Below are 16,081 nucleotides of genomic sequence, written 5' to 3' on the forward strand. Positions count from 1 at the left end.
TACATATTAAATCGTGGTCACTAATACGATTAACGTATCCCATTCTAGTCGAAATTCTAGTACTACACTATGTTTGTTTTGATTCGCTATGAAAGTTTGACAGATAAAATGATGGGTTATTGGATGTTCCTATGTTTCGAGGGTTGAATCGATAAGCTTTGGACCGAAGATAGTACCAGAGCTGAGCCAAAAAGTTGAGCTCGTTTCTTAGGGACCTTCTGGTCTTAGAGTTACCTCTATGCTAATACCGCCAACAGAAGACTGGTAGGTATTATTCACATTGGATGTACAATTTCCTGCAATAAAATCAATAAGAGACGGGGTGCTTCCGGGTAGATGGCGTGTGGGTGACGGAAGAATTTACATCTAAAATATTTACGTTAAAATCACCCATTAACACAACATTAGGCTCAGTAGCCAGTGTTTCTGAGATGAATTCAAAAACCGTTTTCATTTTGTTCAGGTTTACATCGGGTGGTTTGTAAACAATTCCACACACTAAGTTAGCCTATGTTAACTTAACAAATAAGTATTCGATTTCACTATTAACTTGGCAAGAAAAATATATATAAAATAAGAAAAAAGTACAAATGGTCTTAACTAAGAATGAAGCAGTGTCTGTTTTCCTATTTTTCTTCTTATGCGTTATGATTCAATTTTGATCGAAGATTTCAGTATATTTTTTCAAGACTTCAGGTTATCAGGCTAGATCTCTAGCTCAAATATTGAAATGTGGTATCTTAAATATTCTCCGTAGTCGGCAAGTTGACCAAGGAAGGAGTACTGAAAAGCTGTTCAATTGACCGAAGGTTTCAGTAAACTCTTCTGGATATTTTTTTTTTAAGCACTTCGGATTGATCGTGTATCTCCTAGCCGGAGACGAACCAGCCCAGGGCTGAAAGTCTCCTTAATAAAGATATAAAAAAAAAAAAAAAAAAATCGTGTATCTCCAGCTTTCCAACAATTCAAATTACGGTGCTCAGATATTCTCCCAAATGATTTGGTAGTATTCAAAAGATATCCAGCTATTTGAAAATATCACTCCAGTGCATTGTTAGGACGATCAAGTATTATTATGAAGAAAAAAAGGATTTTGATAACATTATTCATAATCAACAATTTCAAGAAGGAGCCATGAAGTCAAAATATTTATTTTCTACAACACATTCTTCACATATCTGCCAAAAATTCAAAAAATCCTTCGGAACATGTCTTCAAACATGTCCACAAATCATGAGATGTCTTCAAAACGTCTGTGGGAAGAAAATATCTTAAATCTTACAGAGAGCCACGTGACTCGCAGGATAAGGGGGAATGTACCCCTCTAACTTCGAGTAGGCCGCGAGTATTCGACCCAACTCCTACTAGACATAGAAAAAGTGAATTTTGTTACACACTATAAACAATGAACAAGCTATCGCAATTGAGCCTTCCGAACTAGATAAAAAAAAGTAACCGGCATATTTGTGAAAATGATTTAATATGAATAATTAATGATTGTAGAAAGATTTTAAAACAGTTGAAATCAAACGATTCCTACACTGCGAATTAAAACAACTTAAATTTGAGTTTCGTTCACTCAAATACGCAAAAAACATAGGTCGAGAGAGGTAAGCATACTCCTAGACTGAGTAGTATTGGCGTTGACGCCACCGCCGAAAAATTCTCTCTTATAGCAAAGCTTGACAGTTTCTTATGGGAATTTTCAGTGGAGTGAAAGGATAGTACGAAGTCCGCCATGTTTCACGCACAGTCTGACGTTTGCTTATGGATTTTACCATTGGAGTAAAGAGCTACAGAGTCACCGTCAACGCCAATATTCGCGAGGGGACTTCTCTATCTACGATGCAGCAAATATCCTGTTTTGTTGTGGCTAGCCACGCCGCCGCAGTCGTCGTCGATTTTCATACGCCGCCCCCGCCGATGAAATTGAGCCGGCGCTCCGCCGCAGTCAGGGTTGCCAGGTCATTTTCAGAAAAATCTGGCATAATCTGGAATGCTCCTAAAAATCCTGTTTTTAACATAATGCTATTGAAATCAAAGTGTTGTGCCAATCTCCCGTAAAAATCGGCCAGGTTGATCATCTGGAATTTATTCAAACTATACCAGAATGCTTATAAATTCCATGTTTAAAAAAAATATATAAAGCAAACATGTTAGCATTGCTAATCTCATTCAAAAAGTAAGAAAAGTATTAACACAGTGTTCCCAAAAAGTTCAAATATCCATTACGCAGCATTTCAAAATTGATTTAAATTTTTGGTACATATAAAATATAGCAGCAAAGATTCAAGCAACTTTGATAGGATGATTTTTTTTACTAATAGTCGATTTAATCCGTACTATTTGATGCAGTACCAGAATATATCTTAACGATTTTATTAGTTCTAAATAATTCTAATATTACCCTGTTATTGATCAGACTTGACATCATTCAACTCACAACACTCGGTAGACCAGTAGGCAATTTTATTTCAAGCTAAAATTCTCCTGGCTGAAGTGAGAATCAAAGCATAACATCGTGGTACCAACAATCAATACGAAACTAACGATTTTAAATTGGCTCCCTACTTGACTAGCCTATTGGTCCCAAGCAAACGATTAACGTATCCCATTCTAGTCGAAATTCTAGTACTACGCAATGTTTGTTTTGATTCGCTATGAAAGTTTGACAGATAAAATGAAAGGTTATTGGTTTTTCCTATGTTTCGAGGGGTGAATCGATTAGCTTGGGACCGAAGAGAGTACCAGAGCTGAGCCAAAAAGTTGAGCACGTTATTTCTGGACCTTCTAGTCTTAGAGTTACCTCTATGGTGGTACTCACTCACAGTTTACCTAAACTACGGGTAACTCCACATGACCATTTATGCCAAAGAATAATATTATTATATAACTAAAATGAAAGTCTGAAAGCGTGTCATTTTTGAAGTCTCAGGATCTTGAAATGATTCTAAATTCTGGAATTCATATTTTTTCTGGGTCCCGGATCATGAATTTTTTTGTTAGTCTGAATGTACTTCATATTATTGAATCATCCTAGAATTTCATCATACTTCTATTCTGGATTCCCATAAACTAATCTTGATAATATCCAAACTTTTTCAGTAACATTCTAAGAGTGCTTAGCATTATCTCTTGTAATCTCTTATAAAACACTCTCTGATTCCACAATTCCCTCAAACTGGTAATAATTTCCATGAATTGGCATAATTTTGTCTCAATTTTTCTCTAGGAATACCCCTTAGTATATTCTCAATAATTTCATTGGTACGCTCTTCAGATTGACATTCTTCTCAGACATATCCGCTTCAGTATACTCTAAGTACTCAAGTTCTTTGCCAAAATAGCCTTGAAAGTCTCCCAGAAATTACCAGATTTCTTAAAACTTGATAAAACCTAATCTCCATAGGAACATTGGGCAGAATTCCACTGAAATTATTCTCACGATTCATATCAGCATTCTCCTTAAGTTTCATGTTAAGAATTTTCTATGATTTATATTCCGAATTCTAACTATTTCCTTTCTTCACAAATCTCCATGCAATTGTTATCAGAGTTTGTAAAAGACAATTTATACCATCTTCACTTCAATCAAAGGTTGCACAGACTGCATACTTACACTTCACTGTAAACTATTTTCAGAATTACCTTAAAATACTGAAATCTAGGGCAATTCAGAATTTTAAAGTATTTCAGACTGCTAAGGTAACTCAATATTCACAGGTACTTCAAAACTCTATTTAAAAATCTAATTAATTATCCTCAAAAATATCACGAACATACCTCAAAGTCCTGGTGGTTGTCTAAATTCAAAAGTCTTGCTAATTTTCCAAAGCTCAATTTATTGTTTTCAATTCTGAACAGTTTCGAAATCTCTGAATTCAAAAATTAGGAAAATTCCTCCATATTGAAGTATTGATTTTTATAAATCCAAGATTCCAAGAACAATAAGTATAATCAAAATCTAATTCAAAACCCCAAATAAAAAAATTCTTGGAACGCAGTTTTTAAAAATTTTAAGATTTTTGACAGCCAACAATGTTTAGAAAATGTCTCAATTTTCATGATTCTGCAACCCATTGCAAACATGTTGTCGAGCATGTTGTAACAATTCCATGTATGATGTTGTAATAATCTCGGTAATAATGTCCAACGTTGATGGCCTTTAGTAATTAAAGTAGTAAGTTTGGCTTTTTTTTATTTTTTTATTAGAGGGTCCATTAATTGCAGTGATATTTATAAAGCAACACATTTTAAAAATCTGGGAAAATCTGGAACATTTTTTTAAAAATCTGGGAATAAACGTGATTTTTTTTTTTTTTTTAAATCTGGGAATAAACGTGATCGGGATGATGTAAAAGTATCATATTCTTTTCATCACCGCTGGCCATTGGCCAGCGGGGCAAACGACTGGGTAATGCGTACCACCAGTACCGCGAGTACTTGAAGGATAAAATAGACCCCATTAGTGGTCCATTAGCCTCTTACCCAGTAACTCCTATCCCTACCTCCTCGTGGTGTCTCCTGGGATATGAGCAACCTTAGCAAAGATCGGGTAACCAACCCCGGTGGGAGCTTTGGTCATATGCTGACAGGGAAGGGGGCCCCTAGCGGGTTCGGCCTACACGGCCTGAGCGTCTGTTCACCATGGAGGTGCGGCTCAAACAGCGTCTGACTGGCATCCAGCGGCTGAATAAGAAATGCTGTATTGTGTCAGCTAAATCTAAGATGGCAGCCCCATCTACACAATAACTGAGCGTCTGTCCACCATGGAGGTGCGGCTCAAACAGCGTCTGCCTGGCATCCAGCGGCTGAAACAAGAAATGCTTATCCCCGAAAGCTATACCCAAGATGGCAGCCCCATCACGGCGGATAGGAGACCTTAGGCTAACTACCTACTGTCCCCGAAACTTTACAACTGTTACAGAAACCAATAGAGAAAGATCACGGACTGATATTACGGCAACGACTTTTAGCGCAAAACAACGGACAAGAATTGGAACATGGAATGTACTAACGCTAGCCCAACAGGGGAAGCTGGCACAACTCGCCAGCGAGGCTCGACGCATGAAGCTCGAAATCCTGGGACTAAGCGAAGTCCGTTGGCCAAACTTTGGAGAACACAAGCTGCCGTCGGGACAGGTACTACTCTATTCTGGTATTCGAGGTGAAAACGCTCCCCGCCACCGTGGAGTTGGTTTCCTGCTTAGCGCCCAAGCAAATGCGGCGCTCATCAAGTGGGAACCTATCAATGAGAGGATAATCGTTGCCAGATTCAGAACGCGGGTTCGTAACCTAACCATAATCCAATGTTATGCGCCAACCGATGCTGCCGAGTTACAGGACAAAGAGAACTTTTACAGTCAACTGAATGCAGTCGTGGATAAAATTCCGAGAGGTGACATCAAGATCTACATCGGCGACTTCAATGCGAAGATCGGCTCCGACAACACGGATTATGAGCGTGTCATGGGGCGCCATGGTCTTGGCGAAATGAGCGAAAACGGTGAGCTGTTGGCAGAGTTTTGTGGCAATAACGACATGGTGATCGGGGGTTCGCTCTTCCCCCATCGACCAGTGCACAAAGTCACGTGGGTTTCCCGTGATGGACATACCGAAAATCAAATCGACCACATCTGCATCAGCCGAAAATGGAGAAGGAGCCTTCTTGACGTTCGGAACAAACGCAGTGCCGACATCGCGTCTGACCACCATCTCCTCGTTGGAGAGATCCGCCTACGCATGGCGCGGGTCCAGCGGCGGGAGGAGCGGCTCGGACGGCGATTCAACACACGCCGATTGGAAGATCCAGCAGTAAAAAGGTCATTCGTCGAGGAACTGGAGACCAGAGCTGCGGATATTCCTGATGGTGGCAGCGTAGAAGAGCAATGGACGGCGATCAAGGATGCCTTTACTGAAACGAGTGAAAACAACCTGGGCGAGCTGCGCGCTCAGAGAAAGGAGTGGATCACGGATGACACCTGGAGGAAGATAGAGGAGCGGAGAAATGCAAAAGCCGCGATAGAGCGGGCGAGAACCAGAGGAGCGAAGAACCAGGCCCGCCAACTGTATTCGGCTCTCGAGAAGGAAGTGAAGCGCTCGTGTAGGCGGGATAAGCGAGCGTGGGTGGACTCCCTAGCCGATGAAGGTGAGAAAGCCGCAGCAACAGGCGATATCCGTCTCCTCTACGATATCTCACGACGCCTGAGTGGAGCAAGGATGAATCCTAGGATGCCAGTGAAGGACGCGACTGGTCAGTTGCTCACCGACCCCACTGATCAGCTGAAACGCTGGTTTGAACACTTCGAACAGCTTCTACAAGTTTCGTCGGTCAACCAGCCATCAACATCTCGGCATGAACCGCCAAGAGTGCGACGCATCACTCGCGTCAATTCTGAGGCGCCATCCCTACCGGAGATCGAAGCTGCTATCCGAACCATGAAATCCAACAAGGCTCCCGGGGTCGATCGCATATCAGCAGAGATGCTCAAAGCTGACCCCATGCTATCTGCACAAATGTTGCATCAACTATTCTGCAATATCTGGGACACCGCGACTTTTCCGGCTGACTGGATGCAGGGCGTCTTAGTGAAGGTCCCAAAGAAGGGGGACCCAACTGTATGCGATAACTGGCGTGGCATTATGTTACTGTGTTGTGTTCTCAAAGTTCTATGCAAAGTTATCCTCAACCGGATACAGGAGAAGATCGACGCGACTCTCCGACGGCAGCAGGCGGGATTCCGTGCTGGAAGATCCTGTGTGGACCATATTGTCTCGCTCCGCATAATCTTGGAGCAGGTCAACGAATTCCAAGGGTCCCTTTACTTGGTTTTCATTGACTACGAAAAAGCTTTCGACCGACTCAACCACGAAAACCTGTGGGGCGCCCTAAGGCGCAAGGGAGTTCCGGATAAAATCGTCAACCTCATCGAAGCTCAGTATGAGGCTTTCACGTGCAGGGTGCTGCACAACGGAGCCCTATCTGACCCTATTCGGGTAGTCGCTGGAGTGAGGCAAGGATGTATTCTATCACCGCTACTGTTCCTCATCGTAATCGACGAGATAATGGTTGGTGCGATCGACCGTGTGCCGAACCGTGGGTTGCTCTGGCAGCCTATTACAATGGAGCATCTAAACGACCTAGATTTGGCGGATGACGTTGCTTTAGTATCACAACGGCGTTCTGACATGCAGAGTAAGCTCGACGATCTCGCCGAACGCTCCTCAGCGGCTGGTCTCAACATCAACGTCAGCAAGACTAAATCGTTGGATATCAACACGGGAAATCCATCCAATTTTACGGTAGCTGGTCAGGAAGTGGAGAAGGTTGAAAGTTTCCAATATCTTGGCAGCCAGATAGCGTCGGACGGCGGAACCAAGAGTGACATAGGTGCACGGATCAAGAAGGCAAGGGCTGCTTTTGCGAGTTTACGAAACATCTGGAAGTCAAATCAGATTAGTCTCCGCACGAAGATCCGAATTTTCAACTCTAACGTGAAATCTGTACTGCTGTACGCTAGCGAAACATGGTGCGTATCAGCGGAGATCACACAGAAGCTGCAGGTGTTCATCAACCGATGCCTGCGGTATATAATTCGTGCTTGGTGGCCTCACAACTGGATTTCGAATGCCGAGCTCCATCGACGGTGTCACCACAAGCCGATATCGACAGAAATTCGGGAACGTAAGTGGAGGTGGGTTGGCCACACTCTACGGAAGAGCGGAAATGAAATCTGCAAACAAGCGCTGGATTGGAATCCAGCCGGACATCGCAGCAGAGGCAGACCCAGGGGCTCATGGCGGCGAAGCCTAAACAAGGAGATTAAGCAAGTCGACCGGAATTTGACCTGGGCCCAGGTCAAGGCGAAAGCAAACAATCGCCCAGGATGGAGATCTTTCACGTTGGCCCTTTGCGCCAGGGATGGCGCTCAGGACACTTAAGTAAGTAAGTAATAAACGTGATCTGTCCATAGAGGGAACTCTAAGACTACACAGAAATAAAAAATTACCCAAATTAGAGTTCTTTTGACTCAACCTCGAAGTTCCGTACGAGAAGCTAATTTTGGGTAAACATGAAAAAACCTAATTTTGGGTAAATGATAGAAAAGACTGCAGTGGGTAAATTCAATCAATAAAGAAAAACCTAATTAAGGGTAAATTTAACTTAACGATAGGTTATTTTACCGGCCACTTTTTCCGAATAAAAAAACCTAGCTTTGGGTCAAATTAACTCAACCATGAGTTATTTCACCGGGATTTTTAATTACGAGCACGTAATCCGGAATAGATGTCAAAAATAAAGAACAATAAAAACCGTGACGACAACAACATATTTATTGTCATTCATTCAACTGTTAAATAAATAAATAAAAAATAAACACAACGAACAAAACAAATAAAATATTATGTTAACTGATCAAAGCTCCCATCATCCACCATTTTCTTTAATTGTTCCATCTTCATACGGTCGCCACCGTGAGGAACCAAATCAAAAAACGGACGGAAATCAAGAAACTGATGTCGTGCTGGAAGCTGTAGGTACCGGATATCTAAAAATAAAAGAACACAACAGAAATGAAATTAATTATCTGCGCTCCACTAGCGCTTAGGATTCACAACTCACCAGATTACGTCGGTGTATGGCAATACACAACGGATTCGGAACCAAACAACCGAAGGTGTCGAAGGAGAATGGAACAGCCACAGGAAACTTCACTAAGAATCCAGATGGAACGAAAAAAATAAAAGATTTTCTTCTCGTCGGGTACTTCTATGTAAAAGGATGAATAACCACTCGCGTTTTAAGTAATAAATCGACCGCTCAATGGAGGAATAACAAAACGGATGGCGGTAGAAAACTTCCGGACGTCGCACGCGATTGAACACTTCATTCGAAGGGAGCAAAATCACAAATGACGTCGTCGTGGAAGTATTTTTTCATCCAACTCAGAGTTATTTTCACTCAACACAAGCTTTATAGTAAGTTACTCAGCGTTGAATAAATTGAGGCCCACAAAAGTTCCGTATGTTTTTTACTCATCTCTAGGTAATAAAGGTATTACTCAACCGTTGAGTTAAAATTAACCATCATAACACATTGATTTTTACCCAATGGGATACTATAAAGGTTTTACTTAATTTTGGGTTGTTTAAACTCAAGCTTTGGGTAATTTTCATTTTCTGTGTAGAAAGTCCCGAAGCTAATCGATTAACCCCTCGAAACATAGGAAAATCCAAAACAGTGTAGTAGTAGAATTTCGACTAGAATGGGGGTACGTTAATCGTTTGCTTGGGACCAATAGGCTAGTCAAGTAGTGAGCCAATTAAAAATCGTTATTTTCGTATTGATTGTTGACATGTCTGTGTATCTGGCAAGACGACTGAAAATCTGTAAAATTCAGATAAATCTGGAATACTGGCAACGCTGTCCGCAATAAAATGGTTCACACCGCCGAATAACTTTATGTCACGCCGATGATGAATTCGTAAAGTGGACCCTACACGATTACTTTTATTGACAATAATCGTATTGTCAATACATTCTATATTGACGTCAATATATCGAGATAGACAATATTTCTGAATTCACATCATCAATATTATTGTCAATAATTCCCCTTCGCGTCAATATATTGATGCGTGTGGGGATTGCTTAACATCTTTTCGGTAAATTGCATCTTGAACACGTTGAAAATAGAACACGCTCGTTCGTCGCTACTCAAAATTGAGTGAAAAATCACTCAATTTAATTAAAACCAGATCTACTCTAAATTGAGTAACATAGCCTGAACTGAATTTTGAGTAAAACGGCTAGGTATTTGTTGATGAGTTATTTCTACTCATTCCCATAAAATCCAAAATATAGGGAAATGAGCTGAAAATACACAAATTGGCAAACATTTCATTTCTTTTCTTTGTTTCTTTAGGATTAATAAACCAACCAACTGAAAAACATTTTAATCAAGCATTTTATTTCATAGCAAACAGAATGCAAAACAATTACCTCTCAATTTGCGTTGCAGTACTTTTCCAAATCCACGGCGGTTGCAATTTGTTCCATTTTCGAATGAATTCTTTCGAAATTTTCAGATCTTCTTTTACAACAGAAAGGCAAATTTCGTAAAAAAATACCCTAAATTTAAGTTATTTTTACTTAATTTTGGGTAATTTTGAGTTTTGCATCCCACTATCACTTTTTGTTGTTGTCATAAACGGAACGAGAGATTCGACTTTCTCATGACTATCGTTCAATAAACTACTAGTGAGTATATGAGATATTCTCAAATTTGAGTAAGTAATTATTTTTGCCGTAGTCAAATGTAAACTACTATAAGCGATTTACTGAAAATTAGCTTATTGAACGGAACATGGGAGATGTGTGAAAAGAACTTAATTTTAGGTAATTTTTCGGTTCCGTGTTATCACAACGCCATTTTATTTTCCTTTGAGTCAACAAATGGGCTGAAAACTCAAAATTGAGATCCAGCTTTATTGTCAATGTTACTCAAATTCACAAATCACAACTACTCATGATTTGACGCTTCAAAAGTAGTTATGAAAATGAATACGTATGACTCATTTTTGAGTAACCTCAAAGGAGCGTGTCAGCGATTCATTGTCATAAGAGCAAATTTTCATTATGTCGTAAGTAACATTCGCACCGATCCGAGAAAAATAAAGTTTTGTTTTGATGACCGAAAAGTTATTCCTATTTCCAATTAAACACATTTAATCTCATAGTGATAGCAATGTTTAACATATTTAGCCGGGTTTTAATCATACAAAGGCAAATCGCTAGCTTTCATGCTATGAAATACTGGTTTTTGAGTCAAAAGTTTTTATACGTCGTTTGGTGGCCCCTATTGTTACTTAAGTCAAAGTGTATTTACCAGGATATTCGGGAGAATTATCAATTAAGTTTCCTTACGTGCAGCCCATTCATCATTTTAGGACCACCGAAATCATCTTAGCAACAAACAGTTCGATTTATTCACTTTAATAATGAGAAAGCGAAACGACGAACGTACACTTTTCACGGGTTTCTAAGCGCTGTTACTTAAGTCAAACGGCATCTCCATAGAAATTGGGTGACTTAAGTAACATCGAAAACTATTTTGATCGGAAGGTGATTACGTCGAAAAGCAATTTGACTGGTAAATAAATTTAAAAGTGGGATTTGATCCTATATTCGGACAGTATATAGTGTAATAGCAGGAGAATCGATTGACACTGATAGCTCGACTTTGTTTACCTTTGTTACTTTCGACGTATTGAAAATTTGCTCTTGATTTAGTTTTTTGACGTTTGTTCACGGTAAGATAAAAGTACCCAACGGCCAGTTCACTTTTACCTACTTTTGACTAGTTTGTCACCTTTTCTCCTTCTAATGTTGTCAAAATTGAAGGAGCACCACCCAACAGGGGTAGTAAAGTGTGGAAACCCAACGTTGAGTATAATCATATTAACCTATTTTTGGGTAAAACTAACTTACTTTTGGGTAGAAACCGAATGGAAAATTCCATACGAATTGCACACAAGTAAATGAAAACTACTTTGATCCGCTTTACCTACTTTTGGGTTCCTGCACTATTGAGTTCTCCAAGCAGGATCTCACGAACACTAATCTAATAATATTATTTTACACATACTAGTGTATACTGCCATGTACACGGTAATAATCAAACACCCATTTATGAGTAAAAGTTAACCCATTGTCAATAAAAGTGGTACTACTAATTAATGAGTAATTTATTATGCAAATTAAGTAGTAACTGTTAGCTACTGTTAGCAGAAACTCATTGTTAATAAAATAATTTAGTCATAAATAAATAAATGCCACTTTTATAAAAAATGGGTTTACTTTTACTCATAAAAGAGTATTTGACTGTTACCGTACAAGCTTAGAGTATGTTTTCGTTTTGTTGTTTATTTTTACTTTAAAATGACAGTTCTTACAGAAAAAAAAAAAATCTCACAGCAAACAAAAAATTTCTTCTTACTAAATCGCAAATCGCACCAATACGAACCCGCCTGGAGAGGACTATATAGTGCCGAGATGAGTGAAATGAACTTACTTTTGGGTACTTTTTTCTTACCGTGTAGCTAGCACACAGGGATGAATCCAAGGGGCTGCTAAGGCTGTGAACCATTTGCTGAGTTAAATTTAACTCGTGGTTAAAAGTGACATTTCGAAAGTTATTTTCTATGTTCGAAAATCCCCGTGCTGTCGATCGTCCGGTTTTCGAGCCACGGTTGTCAAAATTTAACTTGTTGTCTGTCAGAAATAACCATACTTGGATAGCAGGGTTAATCGATAACTTTCCATCTGTCAAATTTTAACCAAAAGTTAAAATAATCCTCCAAACGGTTCCAGAGCCTAAGCCAGCATTTTTCTGTTGTCTGCTATGTTTCACTAACACACTTACAACCAACACAAAACAAACACATGCGGTGTAAGCGACAGCTGTAAAATATGCAATACAGCCGCAAACTTCGTATGTGTGGTTCAAGTTTGTTATGGGCCATACATTTATGGACCAGTCAATATGTAAATTTGTGAAATCCCTTAGTGGAAACATTTCAAGAGCAAATTTTCATTACGTCGAATGTAACAAAGGTAAACAAAGTCGAGCTATCAGTGTCAATCGATGTTCCTGCTATTACATTATATACTGTCCGAATATAGGATCACATCCCATTTTTAAATTTATTTACCAGTCGAATTGCTTTTTGACGTAATCACCTTCCGATCAAAATAGTTTTCGATGTTACTTAAGTCACCCGATTTCTATGGAGATGCCGTTTGCCTTAAGTAACAGCACTGAGAAACCCGTGAAAAGTGTACTTTCGTCGTTTTGCTTTCTCATTATTAAAGTGAATAAATCGAACTGTTTGTTGCTAAGATGATTTCGGTGGTCCTAAAATGATGAATGGGCTGCACGTAAGGAGACGTAATTCAAGAGCAAATTTTCATTACGTCGAATGTAACAAAGGTAAACAAAGTCGAGCTATCAGTGTCAATCGATTCTCCTGCTATTACACTATATACTGTCCGAATATAGGATCAAATCCCATTTTTAAATTTATTTACCAGTCAAATTGCTTTTTGACGTAATCACCTTCCGATCAAAATAGTTTTCGATGTTACTTAAGTCACCCAATTTCTATGGAGATGCCGTTTGACTTAAGTAACAGTGCTGAGAAACCCGTGAAAAGTGTACGTTCGTCGTTTCGCTTTCTCATTATTAAAGTGAATAAATCGAACTGTTTGTTGCTAAGATGATTTCGGTGGTCCTAAAATGATGATTGGGATGCACGTAAGGAGCCGTAATTGATAATTCTCCCGAATATCCTGGTAAATACACTTTGACTTAAGTAACAATAGGGGCCACCAAACGACGTATAATAACTTTTGACTCAAAAACCAGTATTTTTTAGAATGAAAGCTAGCGATTTGCATTTGTATGATTAAAACCCTGCTAAATATGTTAAACATTGCTATCACTATGAGATTATATGTGTTTACTTGGAAATAGGAATAACTTTTCGGTCATCAAAACAAAACTTTATTTTTCTCGGATTGGTGCGAATGTTACTTACGACATAATGAAAATTTGCTCTTGAATTGATAATTCTCCCGAATATCCTGGTAAATACACTTTGACTTAAGTAACAATAGGGGCCACCAAACGACGTATAATAACTTTTGACTCAAAAACCAGTATTTCTTAGCATGAAAGCTAGCGATTTGCCTTTGTATGATTAAAACCCGGATAAATATGTTAAACATTGCTATCACTATGAGATTATATGTGTTTAATTGGAAATAGGAATAACTTTTCGGTCATCAAAACAAAACTTTATTTTTCTCGGATCGGTGCGAATGTTACTTACGACATAATGAAAATTTGCTCTTGAATTTGATGTCAGTCCCGTGGATGAATCATTATTTTTCCTCCTGCTCGCACTTGTTCGAGATAGTGTTTTGGTGCGCTGATCAAACGTCAAAAATCTCAGTTTAGTGGTTTCGTCTCGATGAGCGGGATCTCTAGGGTGAGGCAGAAATAAACTAGCTGACTCTTTCATTCTCTCGATCCGACGAAAACACCGGATGAATAAAACAGTGGACTTGAGTTTCCTTCTGCCTCACCTATAGATCCTGCGCATTTCGTCATACCCGAACTGTGGGAGAATATCATTGACCACCTATCTACACACACCTTGGTAAGGTAGTTGAATTCGAGATACTGATCTGATATTTTTCAGTGTGTAGCGATGTTTGTTTTATTTCTTTCAATAGCAGACAACAACTCGTGTATGTTGGACGTAAATATAATTATGTAGTACTGTAATCGGTTGTTCTAAGGCTGTGAACCATTTGCCGAGTTAAATTTAACTCGTGGTTAAAAGTGACATTTCGAAAGTTATTTTCTATGTTCGAAAATCCCCGTGCTGTCGATCGACCGGTTTTCGAGCCACGGTTGTCAAAATTTAACTTCTTGTCTGTCAGAAATAACCATGCTCGGATAGCAGGGTTAATCGATAACTTTTCATCTGTCAAATTTTAACCAAAAGTTAAAATAATCCACCAAATGGTTCAGAGCCTAAGTTTCATTATCCGAAGTTCCTTTTTCGTCCTTTTCCGCATGTGTTGCTTCCTGTTGGCTGGTTGTTTTGTCCACAGGTTATGGGCCCAGCGCAGGAGAAGTGAAGAAAAGTGCTGAACTGAAAAAGAAACTGTTCTAGTGTTTTTTATTTTATTTTCTCGCGGACTCTAAACGTGTGGTAGCCGTTTTTTTTTTTTCATAATGGCGGACGGTGCAAAAGTTTCATTCCCCAAGTTGAGTCAAACGAACTGGGCTTCTTGGAAGCAACGAATGGAATGGTTGCTCGAGAAGGAGGATTTGTGGGATGTCATAAGTGTTGCAAAGCCGGAACCGGAGACGGAAGAATGGAAGAGTCGCGATCGGAAAGCTCGTGCGAACATTGGACTTTTTCTCGATGAAAGTCAATTCAAGTTGGTGAAGAATTCAGACAGTGCTCGTGGGATGTGGAATGCTCTACGGGAGCACCACGAAAAAGCAACAATGTCCACCGTTGTGCATTATCTAAACCAACTGTGTAGTGCAAATATGGCTGAAAATGGGAACATGGAAGAACACTTGAACACGATGGAAGAGTTGTTTGATAAGTTGATTGCTGCGGGGCAAAACTTGGACGAGTCGTTGCAGATAGCAATGATTTTCCGTAGTGTTCCTCCGTCGTATCGAAGCTTGGTGCAAAGTTTACAGTGCCGGGCAGATGCTGATTGGACAGTTGTGCTGGTAAAAGCTCGCCTTTTGGATGAGTACAACCAACGGCGGGAGAGAAGTGATGTTTTGTCGAACGATATGAAAGCGATGAAGCTCGATGCAGGTGAAAACAGAAGAGAAAAAGTGTGTTATTTCTGTAAACAACCCGGTCATTTTCGAAAGCATTGCAAGAAGTTGCCGTCGAAGAAGAATATTTGTGAAGATGAGAAGAAACAGTGGCATCGGAAGGATGATAATTACAGAGGTGGAAATCCTAAAGCAAAACAGGCCCATAACGCGGGTGGTTCTGGGGGATCCGTGTGTTTTATGGCTGGTGATGCGATGCCGGGCTGTTGGGTAATTGACAGTGGTGCGACGCGTCATATGACGAGTGATCGATCGTTTTTCGAGTCAATGAACGCTAGTAACTATTCGAGAGTTACGCTTGCCGACGGTAATAAAACGAAAGTGTGCGGTGTCGGTGAGGGCGTCGTTTTCGGTGAGAACGGACGTGGTGACCGGGTAGAAGTAACTTTGAAAAACGTACTGTACGTGCCGGAACTGGATGGTGGTTTAATTTCGGTGAGTCAACTGGCTGCGAATGGATTCGCGGCGAAATTCGATGCAACGTCGTGTGTGATCCAGAATGAAAAGGGTGAATCAGTGCTAGTTGCAGATAAAGTTAGCAACCTATACCGGTTGCGGATTTATGAACGTTCAATGAAAGTTGGCGGTGAACATCATGAGCGGTGCCAGCATACTTGGCATCGTCGGATTGGCCATCGAGACCC

The sequence above is a fragment of the Ochlerotatus camptorhynchus genome, unplaced genomic scaffold (genome assembly GCF_037179485.1).
Source record: "Ochlerotatus camptorhynchus isolate MF236.1 unplaced genomic scaffold, CSIRO-AGI_Acam_v1.1 ptg000267l, whole genome shotgun sequence".
In the NCBI taxonomy this organism is placed as follows: Eukaryota; Metazoa; Arthropoda; class Insecta; order Diptera; family Culicidae; genus Ochlerotatus; species Ochlerotatus camptorhynchus.